The following is an 18,572-nucleotide window of genomic DNA, read 5'->3' as shown; positions in this document are numbered from 1 at the left end:
CGGAAACAATTGCACAAGACTTGGAATAGACCATCCACCCCTTACAGCCTGTCCTCGGCTGTGACCTAACTGTGCATATTTCAAGCAATTTTGACAAAGAATTCTGAAGCTTTTTTAAAAAATTGAACATGCTTTCAGGCTTTTATGATGTTTCTAAATATATCATTTTAGCTATTCTCAATTTTAAAGGCCAGCCATTTCTCATGCACTCCCATCTCCCAGGTAGAGTCATCACCATCCATTCTCCGTGTTTTTGAAGGGCTTGATTCAGCAATCAAAGAGGGCTTGAGGCATGAGAAAGGATGGGAGTGGGAAGGGAGGGAGAATCGATGGTGGGTGCAGAGGGTGTGGGGAGACAGAGAAAATGGACAGAGGTATAGAGGGTGGGGCTGAAGAGAGACTGGGGAAACAGAGTGGGGGAAAGACTGGGGGGACAGGGGTGCGTAAGAGAATGGGGAGAGATAAAGAGAGAAGGGAGCAGAGGTTTGGAGTGAGATAGAATGGGGGTATCAGTGTCTGAGAGAGAGAATGGATGGGGAAGTGGGAGTGGGGAGAATGGACAAGGGGGCAGAGGGTGGAGGGAGTGACAGCACAAATCCCATCTTTGCCAGGATTGATGTCAAGTGTCCTACGAACTGGAACCCATTCCTCCCACAGCAGACGAGCTTCTAACCCTAACCCTAAACCTAACCCTAACCCTAGACCCACCCACTTACCCTACAGCCCTGCAGTTCCCCATTGCTAATACACCCTAACCTGCACATGTCTGACCACATTAGCATGGCGAATCCACCCTGAACTGCAAATTTTTGAAATGTGGGAGGAAACCTGAGCACGTGGACGTAACTCACACAGACACAAGGTGGAGAATGTGCCATAGTCCACAGACAGTCCCCTGAGGATGGAGTCGAACCCAGGTCCCTGGGGTCATGAGGCAGTGGTACTAACTGCTGAGCCATGCCACCCAGAGCTTTGAGGTTCGGCTTTGTCTTTGTAGCTTCTAACTTCTCGTGAGCCTGCAATAGAGGATCTCTCCTCCCGACATTGTTGAATCATACCCGCTGCAACCCCCCTTTCCCATCTCTCTAGCCCTGATCACATCTGTTCCTGAATTCTCCTGCCAGACAGACAGAGATGTCATCTGGCCTCCTGCTGCCAGTTCCCTCACCACCATCTCCCATTCCCCAGTGTTGTCGTTACTGTCACCACCCACTGCCCAGCCAGTTCGCTCCTCCGGCCTGCAGCCCTCTCTCAGATCTCCTTTACCTGTCTGATACGCGCTCTGACCCTGTCCACTGACCCAATTAGAAGGCTATCTGGAGGGGAAGACCATTTCCCGGAATAAAGTGTCCGGTTAACTTTACCCATTTCCTCCCAACATGTCTGGAGCCTGGCTTCCAGCTCCATCTCTCTGACATGTGTTTGCCCTAGAACACAGCATCCAGATCCTCCCAGCAAATTGAAAGACAAGTCCCACCCAACCTTCTCCAATGTGTGTTGTGTAACTGCTTAATTGTTTCTAGTGGCCGAGCAGAGATTGATAGCCAAGTTCAGTATCCGTGAGGATAGCCTCAACTGGGACCTTGCGTTTACATCCACTGTACTGTACACTCACACACAAGCACATATACACACACTCATGCAGACGCTCTTTCTCATACACTTGCTCTCTCCCAGATACACAGACGTACTCTCCCCATGCATACCCACCCTCGCAAAGGCTTATACTCCATCACACATTTTATCAAGCATGCGCACACACACAAACACACAGTCACGTGCACACACACATGTGCACGCACAGACTGTCTCTGATGGACGCACAAATACATACAAGTCTTTTGGGTGAATTTTCATTTGCGAACTCACATTTGCAGATACATTCTACTGTGCACTTTTTGAGCAAAATCTGCAGGCAGTCAATCCATGTAATATTTTAAAAATTCCTACTTTGGAAATTAGAATCAGTGTCACTCAAGATTGGATATAGACAGACTCTAACCTCAACTTGAATGCATTTTCTGAGCTGAGATGTTAACTTCAGATTTTAAAAAACGAGGTATGTCAAGAATATTACTTTAAGGAAGCTCTGGGATTAACATATTAAATGAACCAAAACCTTCAACCCATTCTAAAAGATGAAAGACTTAGCAGCATTCTAAGTTTGTTCATTATATGGTATCAGTTGCATGACACTAATCCTGTGCTATAAATTCTGTTTCTTGTGATCTTGCTCCATAGCTACCCGATAAAGGAGCAGTGATCCGAGAGAGAGTGCTTCCAAATAAACCCTGTTGGAATATAACCTGGTGTTGTGTGATTTTTAACTTTGTCCACGCCAGTCCAACACGGGCTCTTCCACATAATTTTCAGTGAACACAGCTCACACCTCCCCTGGTGCTGCCAGTAAACTTTACAATGCCAATGAAGCAATGGAGTACTTGCACTCCTGAAAACAATTACAATTTCTGATGATACTAACTACTCATTCATTGCTTCTTCTGATACATGACAGCAGAAACTTAGTGCTGGAGGCTGAAAGAAATGAGCAGCTTTGAAACAAAAGCCTGCAAGATTGCATAGATTTCAAGGTCCGAGTACGACGAAAAGTTCAAGTAACCTTTATTGCAACCCAGCTTTGTCACTGCTTCAGATCTCCCCAACAAAAAGGTGTACAAAATGTAGCTGTTTTTTTTAAAAACGGCTCAAGGTCAAAGCGTTTGAGATGGTGAGCGGGCTGTCCCCACTGTGGACCTGCTCGTTCATCCGCAGGCCGGAGGCATCAATTAATCCCTTCCCGCACTCGGGCAGGTGAATGGCTTCTCTCCCATGTGGACCCATTGGTGTGTCCGCAAGTTACTGACATGACTGAATGCCTTCCTGCATTCGGGACAAGTGAATAGCCACTCCCTGGTGTGGACCCGCTGGTGCATCTACAGGTCACCCACCCGACTGAATCCCTTTCCACACTCTGAGCAGGTGAAGGGCTTCTCTCGCATGTGGACCCGCTGGTGGGTCAGCACTGTAGATGACTCAGCGAACCCCCTCCCGCACACGGGGCACGTCAACGGCTTTTCTCCCGTCTGAACCTGCTGGTGCCTTTGCAGATGCCCCATCTGACTGAATCTCTTCCTGCACACTGAGCAGATGGAAGGCTTCTCCCTTGTGTGGACCCGCTGGTGGATCAGGAGTTTAGATGACTCAGCGAACCTACTCCCACATACTGGGCACATGAACGGCTTCACTCCCGTGTGGATCCGCTGGTGTGTCTGCAGATGGCCCACATGACTGAATCCCTTCCCACACACTGAGCAGGTGAACGGCCTCTCCTCTGTGTGGACCCGCTGGTGGATCAGCAGTGCAGATGATTAAGTGAACCCTTTCCCACACCCCAAGCACGTGAATTGCCTCTCTCCGGTGTGGACCCGCTGGTGTGTCTGCAGGTTGGAAGAATTCGCATACCCCTTCCCGCACTGAGAGCGGGTGAATGGCCTCTCCCTGCTGTGGACACTGTTATGGATCAGCAGTGCAGATGATTGAGCAAATGCCTTCCCACACACGGGGCAAGTGAACAGCATCTCTCCTGTGTGGACCCGCTGGTGCTTCTGCAGATGACCTATCTGACTGAATGCCTGCCCACACACGGACCAAGTGAACGGTCTCTCCCCAGTGTAAATGCGTCTGTGGGTTTCCAGCACTGATGGGGACGGGAACCTCCCCCGCCCCCCCCCCCCCCCCCCGCCCACCGACAAAAATAGGTCTGCAGCATATGTATTTTTTTAAAGATTAGATTAGATTACTTACAGTGTGGAAACAAGTCCTTTGGCCCAACAAGTCCACACCGACCCGCCGAAGCGCAACCCACCCAAACCCATTCCCCTACATTTTACCCCTTCACCTAACACTTTGGGCAATTTAGCATAGCCAATCCACCTAACTTGCATATTTTTGGACTGTGGGAGGAAACCGGAGCACCCGGAGGTAACCCACGCAGACACTGGGAGAATGTGCAAACTCCATGCAGTCAGTCGCCTGAGGCAAGAATTGAACCCAGGTCTCTGGCGCTGTGAGGCAACAGTGCTAACCACTATGCCACCCCATCACCTCCTTCTGTCTTCTCCCTTTGAACCGGTTCTGTATCCAAGTAGCTAGTTCTCCCTGTATTCCGTGAGATCTAACCTTGGCAACCAGTCTCCCATGGGGAACCATGACAAACACCTTACTGAAGTCTATGTGGATCACATCTACCTCTTTGCCCACATTAATCCTCTTTGTCACTTCTTCAAAAAACTCAATCAAGTTTGTGAGACTTGATTTCCCACGCACAAAGCCACATTAACTATCCCAAATGTGTCCTCACTTTTCCAAATACCTGTACATCCTGACCCTTAGAATTCCTTCCAACAACTTGCCCACCACCGAATTCAGGCTCACTGGTCTATAGTTCCCTGGCTTGTCCTTACCACCCTTCTTAAAACAGTGGTACCACGTTAGCTAACCTCCAGTCTTCCACCACCTCACCTGCGAATATTGATGACACAAATATCTCAGCAAGAGGCCCAGCAATCACTTCTCAAGTTTCCCACAGAATTCTAGGGTATACCTGATCAACTCCTGGGGATGTATCCACCTTTTTGCATATCAAGACATCAAGCACTTCCTCCTCTGTAATATGGACATTTTTCAAGGTGTCACCATCTATTTCCCTACATTCTATATCTTCCACATCCTTTTCCACAGTAAATACTGATGCAAAATACTCATTTAGTATATCCCCCATTTTCTGTGGCTCCACACAAGGGTGTTTTGCTGATCTTTGGGGGGCCCAATTCTCTCCCTAGTTACCCTTTTGTCCTTAATGTATTTGTAAAAATCCTTTGGATTCTCCTTAATTCTATTTGCCAAAGCCATCTCATGTCCTCTTTTTGCCCTCCTGATTTCTCTCTTAAGTATACTCCTACTGCCTTTATACTCTCCTAAGGATTCACTCGATCTATTCCGTCTATACCCGACATATGCTTCCTTCTTTTTATTAACCAAACCCTCAATTTCTTTAGTCATCCAGTATTCCCTATGCTTACCAGCCTTTTCTTTCACCTTTACAGGAATATACTTTCTCTGGATTCTCGTTATCTCATTTCTGAAGGCTTCCCTTTACCAACGAATATCTGCCCCCAATCTGCTTTTGAAGGTTCTTGTCTAATACCGTCAAAATTGGTTTTCTTCCAATTTAGAACTTCAACTTTTAGATCTGGTCTATCTTTTTCCATCACTATTTTAAATCTAATAGAATTATGATCGCTGGCCCCAAGGTGCTCCCCCACTGGCACCTCAGACATCTGCCCTGCCTTATTTCTAAGAGTAGGTCAAGTTTTGCACCTTCTCTAGTAGGTACATCCAAATACTGAATCAGAAAATATTCTTGTACACTTAACAAATTCCTCTCTATCTAAACTCTTAACATTATGGTAGTCCCAGACTGTGTTTGGAAAGTTAAAATCCCCTACCATAACCAACCGATTATTCTTATAGATAGCTGAGATCTCCTGACAAGTTTGTTTCTCAATTTCCGTCTGACTATTAGGGGGTCTATAATACAATCCCAATACGGTGAGTATCCCATTCTTATTTCTCAGTTGCACCCAAATAACTTCCCTGCACGTACCTTCACTCAGTGCAGCTGTAATGTTATTCCTTATCAAAAACACCACTCCCCCTCCTCTCTTGTCTCCCTTTCTGTCCTTCCTGCAGCATTTGTAACCTGGAACATTAAGCTGCCAGTCCTGCCCATCCCTGAACCATGTTTCTGTAACTGCTATGATATCCCAGTCACATGATCTTAACCATGCCCTGAGTTCATCTGCCTTCCCTGTTCGGCCCCTTGCATTGAAACAAATGCAGTTTAATTTATCAGTCCTACCTTTTCCCTGACTGCTCTGACTGTTTGACTCACTTCTGTTCTCAGCTGTACCTGTCTCAGATCGATCTCTTTCCTCACTATCGCCCAGGGACCCCCTCTTCCCCCCCCCCCCCCCCCCCCCACACACACACCCTTCCAATTTAAATCCTCCCAAGCAGTTCGAGCAAATTTCCCTGCCAGTATATTAGTCCCCTTCCAATTTAGGTGCAGTCCATCCTTCTTGTACAGGTCACTTCTATCCCAAAAGAGATTCCAATGGTCCAAAAATGTGAATCCTTCTCACATACACCAGAATATTTCCTCGCTACATGATATGATAGCACTGCTAAAATCTGTGATTCCGCATTCTGAACACTAGGGGCTGTGACAGTATGCTTTGAATCGGTGTGTGTGTGTGTGTGTGTGTGTGTGTGTGTGTGTGTGTGTGTGTGTGTGTGTGTGTGTGTGTGTGTGTGTGTGTGTGTGTGTGTGTGTGTGTGTGTGTGTGTGTGTGTGTGTGTGTGTGTGTGTGTGTGCTGGTTCTCATTGTCAGACAAAGCTAACTTCTTTATCTCTCAGCAATACACATGAGCCTAAACCTTGGAAATTGTGCTGATGGATTTTAATCTTTTCTTTTCCTCTCAGCTGAAGGCAAGGGACAATTGCAATAAGGCCACTTATTGTGGGTATGCCATAAATATTGATATGTTGCCTTCAATGAGAATTTCCCTCTGTCAGGAGTGACATATGTGCAATGTTGTACGATGTCCACCACTTTTATTTTATAGAGAAAACTTTCCAGACTCGGTTCTTCCTTTTGCAGACTGCAGAGGGGGATGCAATTCCAAGGAGTACTGATTTCCACCCAGCTGAAACTGCAATACAGTTTTGTTTCAGTGCGTGCTTTCAGTTCTAATTATGTTACAATTACAACACCACTTTCATATATCTTGGAAAAATGAAACACCCCACTGGCTACAGTATGAGATTAAAAGATAATGAAAAAGTGAAGTAGCATAAAGATTCTTGCAGAGTTTGTCAGTGTTGTACACGCGCTGTGTGGGGCGAGAAGCATTATGAGAGGCTGCTAACTTCAGGACTGTTTCTTTTCTTGGAATAATTCACCCCTTTCCTTTCTTGACACGAGGTCTTCTATGCAAACATTAGCTGAATCTTCCCTACCATGAAAACAGCGGTGTAAGTAACTCTGAAAATTATTTATATGTGTCTGAATTCTGACACAAATGTCGTGGGAAAATTGACAGATGCTGTAGAATTGTATGCATTACTGATCGTTATTTCCCTTGAGTTGTTGTCGGATTAGTGCATTATTTTTCCCACAAGGGTTAAGAATTAAATCTGTGATTTAATCTTATTGCTAACTTTTTAACATCACTGGGGATAATTCCATTCTCAGCGTGAGCTTCGATAACAAATCCTTTCATTTAATTGATTTCTTCAAAAATGGTTAGGGATATGAGGGTAAGAAAGGAAGTCATGCACATTAAACCAGGGCTCAGGAGTTACAGTGCATATGAAATTTTGAAATTTTGATGGATATGCAGTCTATTGTGAAAAATTATGTTAGACATTTAAGCAGCAAATATTGCATCTATCCTTCTATCTATCTATCTATCTATCTATCTATCTATCTATCTATCTATCTATCTATCTATCTATCTATCTATCTATCTATCTATCTATCTATCTATCTATCTATCTATCTATCTATCTATCTATCTATCTATCTATCTATCTATCTATCTGTCTGTCTATCTGTCTGTCTATCTGTCTGTCTATCTGTCTGTCTATCTGTCTGTCTATCTGTCTGTCTATCTATCTGTCTATCTATCTGTCTGTCTATCTATCTGTCTATCTATCTATCTATCTATCTGTCTATCTATCTATCTATCTATCTATCTATCTATCTATCTATCTATCTATCTATCTATCTATCTATCTATCTATCTATCTATCTATCTATCTATCTATCTATCTATCTATCTGTCTATCTGTCTACCTTTACATGCACTATTTCTACAGTTAGACTCCACCTTACTTGTAATATACGAGAAATAAACAAAGTTGCTAATGCTGCTTTTCCAGGCCTAGAGTTACATTAAAACACAATGAAACTGTCATTAACAGAAACACATATTTGACAGATTTATTTGCTGGAAATACTTGCTTTCATGAAGCATGATTCAATCGTTGATAATTTTTAATCCTTCCCTGATACAAAGGACAGCTGGGGTCTAATCTCACATATTGGAAATATTGCATGCAAATATTCCTTCCTACAGGAAAATAATTCTGAAACTTGAAAGTATTCCTTGAAAGATTTGCAAGGATTTTGCCAGGATGTGGAAGGCTTGAGCTACTGGGAGAGGCTGAGTAGGTTGGGACTGTTTTCCCTGAAACGTCAGTGGCTGAGGAGTGACTTTATGAAAGTTAGAAAGTAATCAGCGGCATGGTAAATAAACAGAAATCTTTTCCCTGGTGTGATGGTGGCGGCGAGGGAGATATGGTGGGGGCGAGTGTGTGTGAGGGAGATGGTCTGGACTAGAAGGCATAATTTTAGGATGCGAGTAGAAAAAATTAGAAGCGACCAAATGGGCCACGTTTTCACGCAAAGGCTGGTGTGTGTATGGAATTCGATGCCCAAGAATGTGGTACAAGCTGGTACAACTGCAACATTTAAAAGGCATTTGGATGGGTATGTGAATAGGAAAGGTTAGAGGGAGATGGGCCAACCGCTAGCAAACGGGATGACATTAATTTGGGATACCTGTTGTGCATGGAAAATTTCGACCAAAGGATCTGTTTCCGTGTTGTACATCTCTGTGAACCGATGATTACATTTTCATAGCCAATGCATTACTTCAGAGAACAAGTCTTTGAGCCAACATGTCTATAAATTTTGCATTTCAGAGCAGGGTTTCATTGTTAGGGAATAGAAGTACTTGAGTATATTTCTGAGAGAAAAGAAACCAGAGGAGCTGTTTTCGTAATATAGAAGCAGGTGTGGGCCATTCAGCCCCATCAACGTGTTGTCCCGTTGAATACGATCATGGCTGATCGAGCACTACAATACATTTTGCACATTTCATCCCCATCTAGTTGAAGACTGGTAATTAGACATCTATCAGCCTCTACCTTTAAAATTTACGATAATTGAGTGATCCTAGCCCCCTGCAGTTATGGAATTCTAAAGAATTGCAATCCAACAAGCAAAACGCAATAAACCCTCATCTTGGTCCGAAGTCCCACATTTTAATATCTTGCCTCGTTCTAGTCTCCCTCAATCAGCAAATATTCAATCTATAGATAACATGTCTCTATAACAATTACGTTACTTTATTTACAATGATATCATCACCCATCCGTCCAAAGCCTGGATAACACAGGCCCAGTTTGCCCACTCTCTCTTCATTGGATATTGCCCCCCATCCCCCCTCCCCCATCCCAGAGACAAATATGCTGAATCTTCATGGCTCTCTGTCTGCATGGAAATTACCCCTTTCCTGAGGCAAGAAAACCCAAACTGCACTTAGACCTGCAGCTACAGTCTCACCAACGTGCGGTGTTTTTGAAACAAGACTTCACTGCTCCAGTACTCACATCCTCTTGTAATAACGGCTATCATTCCATTAGCCTTCCTTCAAGTGTAATTTGGCATGTAGCAAGACATTAGAGAGTCTTGCAATAACGGTGCAACTGTAATCTTCGGTGCCTTTAATTGACATAGATATTTGACAAAACAAAATGATGGAGCATTTCCATTAGTATATGCATGTGTATTTTTTAAAATTGCTTTGAGGGACGTGGGTGTCACTGGCGAATAAGTATTTGTTGTCTGTTCTTAGTTTCCCTTGAGAAGATGGTAGTGATCCACCTTCTTGAAACGTGAATGAGTATGTGTATGCGTGAGAGAGTGAAGGATGGTTCTTTAACCTTGCAGAACCAACTGGAAAACAGCCTATTCTAAATGGGATACTTTGCAATGAGAAATTATGCATTAACAGTCTTGGTATGGAAAGATCCTTTGGAGAAGAGTGACCATAACGAGACAGCATTCTTCATGAAGATGAAGAGCCTAGTTGAAGTAGAAGCCAGAATCCTGAAGCTAAATGAAGGACCTATGATATAAGAGGCATGAATTGGCAAGGATACATTGCAAAGCCATACTAAAGTAATTGATGGTGGATAGTGGATGGTTCACGTTTAAAAATTGTATTCATGCTGGTCAGCAGGTGATTATAGTTTCTGTTGGTATGTGGACAAAAGAAAGCACATGATGCCCAGTCGGCCTGAATTCAATAAGAGAACTCATAGGCTTGTGTCCAGGAGGTTGCACACCTGGGCATGTCCACCTACAGCTGATTTGGAAAAGTTAAATTGCTTTTAATCAATACAGATTAAGGGTGCAACTTCTGTTCTGGTCTCTTACGAAAAACAACTGGTTCAGTTATCACTGATTCTACTAAAAGACTCGGATCATATTAGAGTTGAAAAGCACAGCAGGTCAGGCAGCATGCAAGGAGCAGGAAAATAGACGTTTCGGGCAAAAACCCTCCATCTGGAATGAGCCTGGATCCTCGGGGTTGGAGAGATAAATGGCAGGGGTTTGGGCTAGACACAATGTAGCTAAGAATGAAATAAGTGGTTGGAGGTGGGAGTGAAGGTGATAGGTCGTAGAGGAGTGTGGAGTGGACAGGTGGGGCAGATCATGAGGAACGTGCTGAGCTGGAATGTTGGAACTGGGATAAAGTGGCGTGAGGAGAAATAAAGAAACTGGTGAAGTCCACATTGATGCCATGGGGTTGAAGGGTTCCCAGACGGATGATGAGGAATTCTTTCTCCAGGTGTCGGATGATGAGGGAGTGGCGGTGGAGGAGGCCCAGGACCTGCATGTCATCAGCAGAGTGGGAGGGGAAGTTGAAATGTTCGGGCACGGGCCAGTGGGGTTGATTTGCGCGGGTGTCCCGGAGATGTCCTCTGAAGTGCTCTGCAAGAAGGTGTCCGGTCTCCCCAGCATAGAATCTTCCTTTCCACTTATCCCCTCCATCCTCCTCTCCGACCTATCACCTTCACCCCACCTCCATCCATCTATTGCACTTTCAATTACATTCTCCTCAGACCCACACGTTCCCCTTTACCTCTCCACTCCGAGGCTCCCGGCCTCATTCCTGATGAAGGGCTTTTGTCTGAAACATTGATTTTCCTGCTCCTTGGATGCTGCCTGGCCTGCTGTGCCTTTTGAGCACCCCTCTAATCTTGACACTAATCTCCAGCATCTGCAGTACCCACTTCCGCCTATAAGGCTCGGGGCCAATCTTCATGGCGAAATTGTTTGAGAAAGATTCAACTTCATTAGCCTTATATTTTCAGATTGGAAAATAGCTGCCTGAGTAAAGTCCTAATTAAATATTGTCGGGTATTTCAGTAAGCTTATATAATAGAATTCCTACTATATGAAAAAAACCATTTGAGCCATTCAGTCTACACCAACCATCCCAAGTGTATCCAACCCAGACCCATCCTGTAACCCTTCATTTTCCAGTGTTAATCCACATACAGAGCAATTTAGTCTGGCCATTCAAACTAACCTGTGCATCCTTGGAATGTGCCAGGAAATCAGAGTACCAGGAGGAAACCGGTGGAGCCATGGGACGAATATGCAAACTCCACACAGTGGAATCAAAACCTGCTCCCTGGTGCTGTGAACCACTGTTTTAGGCTGCAGGGATGATCAAAGATGCCAAGAAGCAATTCCATGATTCTACCAGGCCCGTCCAGTTCCATTAGTATTATTTGCAAATGTCGAGGCAGATATCAGGAGGCTGTAAAGCGAAAGAGTCATCAAACCTATCCAGTTTGTGGAGTGGACAACACTGGTCGTACTAATTATGAGGCACAACAGGTTGTTTTTCCTTTGTGGGATATTTCAGTAACAAACTGCTTTTCGCAACTGGATAACTACCCAATCCCTCAAAGAGAAAATTAATACTCAAATCTGATGGGGTGCTGTTCTTCACAAAGCTGGACCTGAGCCATGCATGTCTGCAATTGCAATTGAATACGGATTCCCAGAAGTATGCTGAAATGAATGTCCACAGGGGTTTGTATCAATACAGTAGACTGCTTTCTGGGACATCACCTGAGACTCCTGTTGTATCTGTCAGCCAGAGCTCCCTATTTTTCATTATTAACAGCCCCAATCACGGATCTTATACTCAATGGGGTCCACCTGATCATTTGTCCAATCACTACAATTTCCTAAAGGCGAATGGCAGTTGTCATGTAAATATAGCTCCATACCATCCATCATCCAGTGGTTTTGCAGAAAGAGCAGACCAAACGTTGAAGGAAGACTTAAAGAAACATCGTCAAAATGTATGGCACTGGAAAAGCAAAGCAGAAGATTTGACATTTCGGACATGTGCGCTTCATGAGAAATGCCTGAAACCTCTATTCCTCTGCTCCTTGAATGTTGCCTGACCTGCTGTGCTTTCCAAGTGCCACATTTTTTGACTCTGATCTCCTGCATCAGAAGTCCCCTCTTTCTCCTTAATGTATCAGCTTATGGATTCACACGATATTAACCCATCCTGGTTCCTGTTCAGTGATAGGGCCACTCCTCACGCGGCTGCAAGGACAGCTCTAATGCAGAGTTCCTAATGGGGAGAAGTCTCCACACCAGGTAAAACCTGATCTTCCCTGACCTGAGGGAGATAGTGAAACGACATCATGGGCACTCATTGCTAGACTCAAGACTCCTCTAAGTTGGAGAGACAGTTTACTTCAGCGAAAGATACTTGATGTTCAGACTATGGTAATGGCTCTACTTGGGTAAGAGACGTGCGATGCAAAGTACGTCCCAACATACAAATTTTGGGGAGGAGATGCAATCCCGACTAAGCATGGACCACATGAAAGCTGCAATCTCACAGGCTGGGCAGGTGCAAAACATACTCCACTCCCTCAGACCATCCAGCAAGGCTGTCAGAAACTGTGGGTTCTCCCCTTCCGCCTATCCTTGCAGAAACCTCTCAGAATGGGATGGACAGGGCACATGTCACAGCCTTAACGCCGTTACCGACTGAGGAAGATGATGGCTTTCTTCCCACACACTTTGCGAGCAAGAGGCAGGCTACTGTCTGGTAAAAGCCATCAGTATTCAAGGCAGAGTTGCAAGGACTGGACCTTATGCTAAAATGTCCGAGAAGAAGCTCTGGGGAAAAGAACAGGCCGATGTAACAGGACTGACGGAAGGTGGGACGTGGTGTTTGGATTGAGGTCAGCTAACTGAACCTCATAGAACCTAAGTTCTCTGATTGGTGCTTCTAACCTGGGTCGATCAGGGAGCCCTGACTGACAGAAAAAAAAGCAGGGGTGGCAGGGGTTCTGTTCATTGTAGTAGCGGGTTCTGAGCCAGATTGAGTAGTGTGCTGGACTATGCACATGTAAATGAAGGGGGAACTTGGTGATGGTATAGCAGCCTCATGGAGTTGTTTCATTATCTTTCCGAGATTCATGCACAAGGACATCCAGATCCCTCTGCACTCAATCACTGTGAAGTTTCTCTCCACTGAGATAATAAGTTGACTTCCGATTCCAAGTGGAGATGTTGTTAATGCTGGTGCATTTAGTTGTCAATATCCAGTCTAATCTACTGAGCAGACCAGGGTTCCTGCGTTGCCTTCCACTCATACATCAGACGTGAGAAGCAGCCAAGCATCCAGGCTGTTATGTATCCTGTACATGAGTACCCATCAGTCGGCACTTCCAGTTACCCTTTCGTTCAGACACACAATTTCACTTCGGCAATCCTCCGCTCACTCGCTGAGCTCCACTGACATGACATTCACAGAATGGAAACCTATTGTCCCACCGAGGCCTCTGTTCAAAATGGTTCTAGCACTCGTGCTGTTTTCAGTGCCCACCAGGGAGCGGGGACTGACTGGAACATTGAGTAAAAACAGAATCGAAAAAGCGATGCAGCTGTTCAATCTGTCACTGCAGTTCCTTTTTCTCTTTCAGAATGAAGCAACAAAAGCACTTAACTTTCTGAGAGACTCCCAGTTGGGAAATTAGCACATTCCGGGCAGTTGGAAGGATGGAAGGTTGGTGTGAAGCTACATCGCATTCAGGAAAGCTCGTAGTATGTTCTGGTTCATTGTGACGGGATTTGAATGTAAGAGTGGGGAGGGTATGCTTCAATTACCTAGCAGATCGGTGTTTCTGCATCTGCAGTTTCCTACAGACGTGTTCACCAACCTTTTCGTGGATGCAGAAGGTTGGTCACACACAACAGCTGCGATTTCTGTCTTTATAAACTGTAACGTTATCTCTGTTCTGTCTCTATTCACACATGCAGACAGACCTGTTGAGGTTCTGCAGGACTTCCTTTGTCTATAGTCTGTCACATTAGCTCTGTAGTGTCTATATTCAGAAATGCTACCAGACCTACTGAGTTTCTGCAGTACTTTCTGTATCTATAATTTGAAACGTTAACTCTGTTCTGCTTCTACTCACACATGCTGCCAGACCTGCTGAGATTCTTTAACACTTTCTGTGTTTGTAAACTGTAACGTTAACTCGCTTTCGCTCTCTCTCTCCAAGGTTGCTGCCAGACCTACTGAGTTTCTCCAGTGCTTGCTGTTCTTGTTTGCGTTCTCCAGCATCCCCCACGGTCTTTTTGTTTTAATGAATACTGCAATTCACATCATCACATTCCTGGTCTCGTGTCAGGACTGTCTGTCCGACCACTTATAATGAAAAGTGCTCTGTGCTGTAAAATAAAACCAGATGGGTCAGTAGCACAGTATAGAATCGAAAATATCAGATCGATACGTTTAGACTGTGTCTAATAATTGTTACCATCAAATTGGTGATGTCACAATGTTACTTTCTGAATAGCGAGTGTGAGTATGAGCAATTGAATAAACAAAAATAGAAGTGAGAGAGAGAGATAGAGAAACAGAGTTAATGTTACACAGAACACAGAAAATGCTGCGGAAACGCAACAGGTCTCGTTACAAATAGAGGATAACGAGGGAGAAGATAGGAGCAGTCCACGAAAAAGGAGGGAACTTGTGTTTGGAGGCAGACTGTGTGGGTGATATCCTAAATGAACATTGGTATTCACCCAGGAAAATGATATGGAGGATAGTGAGATTTGTGTGGAGCATACTAATATGCTACAGCATGTTGAGATCAAGAAAGAAGTGATGTGGGGTGTCTTGAAAGCATTAAGGTGGATTAGTCCTCAGAGCCCGATGGTATCTACACCAAGGCCCGATGGTATCTACCCCAGGTTATTGAGATACGTAATAGAGGGAGTTTTCTGGTGCCTTGACTAAGATCTTTGTATCCTCGCTAGACAATGGAGAGGTCCAGAGAACTGGCAATTACCTAATGTTGTTCCTTTGTTAAAGAAGGAAAATAGTGATAATGAAGGAAACTGTAGACCAGCGACTCTCACATCAGTGGTGGGGAAGCTATTATAGACAATTCTTAGGGATAGGATTTGCGCATATTTGGAAAAGAGCAGTTAAATGTGGGGCAGTCAGTATGACTTTGTGCAGGGCAGCACATGCCTTACTAACTTGATTTAATTTTTGGTGATCGATGAGGATGTTATTTCCATAGGTTTTATTAAGGCATCTGACACGGCTCCTCTTGGTTGGCTCATCCAGAAGATTCAGATGCATGGGATCCACAGTGACTTGGCGGCTTGGAATCAAAATTGGCTTGCCCAAAGAAGACAGAGCGTAATGGTGGAAAGGTGGTTTTCAGCCTAGAGGTCCGTGATTAGTGGTGTTCCACAGGGATCTCTGCTGTTTGTGTCGGTGGAGTTATGGATAGTGTAGAAGGATGCCATAGCAGGATACAGACCGGTTGCAGATATGGGCAGAGAATTGACAGATGAAGGACAATCCTTGTAAATATGAGGCTCTGCGCTTTGGGAGAGCAAAGGTTAAGAAAAAAGCTTCCACTTAACCAACCAGCTCTGATGTAAAGAAGGATCAAGTCCATAGGTCACTGAAAATAGCCATGCAAGTAAATAGGGTGGTAAAGAAAGCGTACGACATGCTTGCCTTTATTGAATGGGGAAATGAGTATAAGAGTCAGGGTGCAATATTGCAGCTCCATAAGACATTAGTTAAGCCATACTTAGAGTATTATGTTGAAATCTGATCACGACTTTACAGGAAGGATGTGGATAATTTGGAAGAATACAGAATATATTTACCAGGATTCTGCCTGGAATAGAGAGTGTGAACGATAGTGAGAGGCTAGAAAAACTTGAATTGTTTCGTCTTGTGCGGCGGAAGCTGAGGGGGAAAATGATAGAAGTCTATAAAATTATGCTTTGCTTAGATAGCGTTGACCATCAGAATCGTTTTTCCTTAAAGTTAAAATTTCTAATACTGGGATATTTAAGTTGAGAGAATGGAAGTTCAAAGGAGATGTGAGGAGCAAGTTGTTTTTGCACAGAAAGTGGTAGGAGTCTGAACCACATTTCCAGGGATGGTATTTGATAAGAGCTGTTACGGGAATTTTAGGCCAGCATTTGAAAATTCACTGAATGGAGGGATATGTACCAAGGGCATGCAGAATGGCTCAGTTTCCTTTGGTATGGTGTTTGAAAGGCCTGTTCCTGTGCGGTGCTGTTCTATATTACTGGTTATAAACACAGAAAGTGCTGAAGAAACTCAGAGACAAACAGAGATAACGTTTCGAATCCAGTGGCATTTCTTCATAACTGAAAGGTTGGGGGAAAACAGTGCTGGTAATACTTTCGATAGTGGAACAGGTCAGTGGTGGTGCAAAGAACAAATCGGTTGTTATTTGTGGTGAAAGGGAAATAAAGATATAAAGCAGATATGTATTAGGATTGGCGAGGGGATGGAGAGACACCTTGTCTTGGTGGGTTGCACGATTTTCTTTCGTTTCACTTTCATCGGCGAATTCTGTTTTAGTTGCAGATGTTGCTGGTTTAAAGGCCAAAAGATCCGTGACAATATATCAATGTCATGACAGCTGCAGAGGTGTATTCTGCCTCGGGCTGCCTGCTTAACGCTGATAAAGCTCATTCTAAAGGCCTTGCAGAGCTGATGTGGATTTCCTTCTCGGGGTGGCGGTAGTCTGGATGGGTGTCCATATGAGTGCCATGAAACGTGGGAAGCTTCCTGTGTCTCTCTGTTTTGAGGCCAACGGTCAGAGAGAATTTGTTAGCGTATTCTCTCTAGTCTCCTAAGCAGTGAAGACACTGGGCAAGGGAATCTGAAACAGACCCATTATCTCGGTCCTCAATCTACTTCAATATTCCCAATGACCAGGTAATACTCTGAGTCTGGAGACCTACAGGAACTGCAGTCATAGAGTCCTACAGCACAGAAACAGATACTTCACCCCAGCTCAGCCATCCCAAACAAGTTTCACGAACGATACTAGTCTCATTTGCTTTTATTCATCCCATAGTTGGTTCTCTCTCTCTCTCTCCAAGATGCTGCCCAACCTACTGAGTTTTTCCAGCTCTTCCTATGTTTATAAACTATAACAGTATCTCTGTTTCTCTCGCACGCTTCCCACAAATGCTGCCAGACCGGCCGAGTTTCTCCAACACTTCCTGTGTTTATAAACTATAACATTATCTCTGTTTCTCTCTCACTCCCTCCCCCCAAAATGATGCCAGATCTGTTGCGTTTCTCCAGTACTTCCTGTGTTTATAAACTATAAAATTAATTCTGTTTCTCTCTCCTCACAGATTGTGCTCGACCTGTTGAGTTTATCCAGTACAGCCTGTGTTTATAAACCATAATATTAACTTTGTTTCTCTCTCTCTCCCTGACACACACACACACTCCCCACAAGTGCTGCCAGATCTACCGAATCTCCAGCGATTTTTGGACAATGGGAGCACTGCTGTCTCAACTCAATGCTAGGAAGGATGGATTGGCCTTGGAGGGAGTACAACGTAGGTTGGCAAGAATGGGACCTGGATTTCAGAGGCTAAATTATTAGGAGATATTATGCAAATTAGACCTGTTTTCTCCAGAATTTCAAGAGTTGAGGGCGATACGATTGAAGATATTGACAGGAAAAGACAGGGTAGATTAAAAGAAACTGCGTCCACTGGTTGGCGATACCAGAAAAGGGGAGGACATATTCTGAGATTTAGGAATGGAACATTCATGAGAGAGGTTCGGAAGTACTTCCCACAGAAAGGGTGGGAGATGATTGAAACTCACTTCCATAATTTCAGTGGATGGTGGATCTGTCGTTATTTTCTAATCTGAGTTCGTCAATGTTTCTTCCGCAGCAATATGAAGGGGATAGGGGCCATAGACAGGAAAAGGAGCTAGGCCACAGATCAGGCGTTGAATGGTAGAATAGGCTCCGAGGGGCTGAATGGACGACTGCTGTTCCTGTAAGTGGCACTAATTAGTAGTAAATGTTAGCAGAGTATGGAGAGAGCTGCTTCTTTTTGATGTTTCTGAACCTATCGTCTTCTGTTACAGGTAAATGTGAGAGAAGGCATTGATGTAGCTGGCAACAGGTCACAAAACCGCGTCAGAAATGTCACTAATCTCCTTGCTTCTGACCCTCTGTAAGTGTGTATGATAGAGTAACAAACCTTCACTTTCTCCGGTCATGTTAGGTT

General features: G+C 44.3%; 1 pseudogene; it reads right to left on the bottom strand.

Annotated features, from left to right (window-relative positions):
* Positions 1-2,786: 2,786 nt before the first annotated feature.
* On the bottom strand, positions 2,787-11,086 carry LOC148135439 (uncharacterized; annotated as a pseudogene).
* Positions 11,087-18,572: the final 7,486 nt, after the last annotated feature.

The sequence above is a fragment of the Chiloscyllium plagiosum genome, unplaced genomic scaffold (genome assembly GCF_037043375.1).
Source record: "Chiloscyllium plagiosum isolate Xiang-an unplaced genomic scaffold, Cpla_swu_hap1 HiC_scaffold_49, whole genome shotgun sequence".
Taxonomy (NCBI): domain Eukaryota; kingdom Metazoa; phylum Chordata; class Chondrichthyes; order Orectolobiformes; family Hemiscylliidae; genus Chiloscyllium; species Chiloscyllium plagiosum.
The sequence above is the reverse complement of the archived record's forward strand: the minus strand, read 5'-3'. Positions and strand labels throughout refer to the sequence as shown.